Raw genomic sequence first — 1337 nt, 5'->3', positions numbered from 1 at the left:
CGTGCGAGGACACACGGCTGGGCAGGGTGAGCCGCGGCGCGGGATTAGTTTTCCAGACGGAGTAACACCGCCTCTGCCAGCGAATCCTCCCTCGGAGAGCTGCGTGTGTGTGTTTGGAAAGGCAGCAGGACTGCTCGCAGGCTGCAATTTTCATACATAGATAATTTTTTTTTTGTAGATATCAGCTTCTGTCCCAGGGTCAGACCTGCTTTGTAGTGACCATGCAGCTGATTTTCGTTTTCACATCCCATTTGTCCTCCATTCCCTTTGTTTTATGCTTTAACCACCAAATCACTTTTCCACATATCCCCTTCCAGAGAGGATAAATTGCTCCCTCACCCCAACAATATTTCTAATCAGCTTACCAAACATATATTTTAAGTGTAATTGTGAGAGAAATAAGACTTGTGTAAGTGTATAAAACCATACCATCTAAAGTCAGAATTTATTAAGGAAAAGAAATTCAGTTATTTTCCCCCAAATAATTGATACATGTGAAAACATATTGCAAAGGTAAATCCAGAAGTCATACAGACACAGAGGATGCTATGGGAAACATGATGTGGACATTTGGGAAGCTCATGGGATGATCAGGTTTGGAACATCTGCCTGTGGCACCATCAGCCTTCAGACTGGATATCCTGCCCATGAATCTCTAGAGTTGATGTGCTTTTAAAAATACTGGGAAATTTAAAAAAAATTTAAAATTTTAAAATCTCTAGAGATTATATGCTTTTAAATAGTGTTGGGAATGACTCAGAGCAGATGCAAGTATCCACTTTTGTTTCTTTTGGAACTGTTTTCAGCTGAAACTGCAACACAGGTCAGATCTAGTCTAATCCTGTTTTTCCCAACAGGGCCAAACAGCAGGAACAATTTGGGTTTTGACCCTGGATTGTGTCCCCTTCTCCCTTCATTCTACCCCCTTATTTTTCAGTTCTCAGCTCATTATGCACTCATTATGTACTGAGGAACGTTATTTAGGTGAGTAATAAATTGTCTTATTCTTGACACCCATACCCTCACCCATGCGATTGTTTGTAAGGACATCAGCACACATCTTTCCTATCAAGTGTGCGGGACTGAATGCAGCCACTCACTGCGCTGTAGCATGTTCTAACAAACCCTTTCTGTAGTGCTTCAGCTGCAGAGACAGAAGCTCAGGTCCAAAAGCAGTCGTGGCCTCTTTGTCTAAGCACAGTGAGGTGGGACTGTGGCTGGAAGGTGTTTCATCCAGGGAGCTCCCCCTACAAGGATCTCCATTATTCTCAGTAGGGTCCCTACCTGCAGAGGGCTGGAGCTCAAGCTTGCTCTGAAGTGATACAAAACCACCAGTT

This window comes from Geospiza fortis, unplaced genomic scaffold, assembly GCF_000277835.1.
Source record: "Geospiza fortis unplaced genomic scaffold, GeoFor_1.0 scaffold286, whole genome shotgun sequence".
NCBI classification, from domain to species: Eukaryota; Metazoa; Chordata; class Aves; order Passeriformes; family Thraupidae; genus Geospiza; species Geospiza fortis.
The sequence above is the reverse complement of the archived record's forward strand: the minus strand, read 5'-3'. Positions refer to the sequence as shown.